Source organism: Octodon degus, unplaced genomic scaffold, assembly GCF_000260255.1.
Source record: "Octodon degus isolate 3935 unplaced genomic scaffold, OctDeg1.0 scaffold00375, whole genome shotgun sequence".
In the NCBI taxonomy this organism is placed as follows: Eukaryota; Metazoa; Chordata; class Mammalia; order Rodentia; family Octodontidae; genus Octodon; species Octodon degus.
The window spans coordinates 363,337-364,174 of NW_004524951.1; positions in this window are offsets into that span (position 1 = coordinate 363,337).

An 838-nucleotide genomic window follows, 5' to 3' on the forward strand; every position below is an offset into this window, starting at 1 on the left:
ATCCCTGGCCCCTGAGCCTGCTTGCAGGCGCCTTAATCCGCTGGGCTATTTGGTCAGCCCGGGCCCTCAGTTTTAAAAAGGAATACAAAGCCCATCACTGATTTGGCGCTTGTGAAAATACACACAATATAGCCTATTACCTATCAGCAACAGGAATGTCCTTGCTTTAGAAGAGCCCGTGCTTGGGAAAAGAAGAAGTACTGTTTTTCTAGTTCTTTTTTGTCCTCATTGTATAGGTAAAACTCTTCTCATTTAAATAGTTATTTTCTGTGAGGAAGAGCATGATGAATACTGAGAGTGAAGAAGATTCCGTCCTTAACCTAGCTCCAGTCAAGTCCCAGTAAACTCATTACTGCTACATCAAATTCCATCCTACATCAAATTCCATCCCACCTTTATAAATTCAGGTTATTCATGCATCTGGCCTCAACCTTGTTTGAGAAGACTCATGACATGGGGCACAAAAGGGTGGGGGAGGGTTACTGTTTGAAAGAGTTTCCCCTCCAAATGGACATTAAGGAGACATCTTTAGAAGTTTCCTTTCTTGTCTTCTATCTTTAAGATAAAATTTGATTAAAAAAAATCTAATGTTACTTTTTTCTATACTGCACAACCCTTTGGGAATCAGACACAATGCTGTCATTCATCAGATTCGACCTTCTTTCTTTACAGTTATGTTGGGGTGGTGCTTCGCAAAGAAATCCCCAGCGCTCGTTCTCTTTTTCGCGTCACTGCTGACCTCCTCCCTGCCTTCCTTCTCCTGAGTGGAATGCTCCTGAACAGGAGCCTTCTGCTGACAACTGGAGTTCAGCAAGCTTTTCCTGTGTTGGCTTCCTCT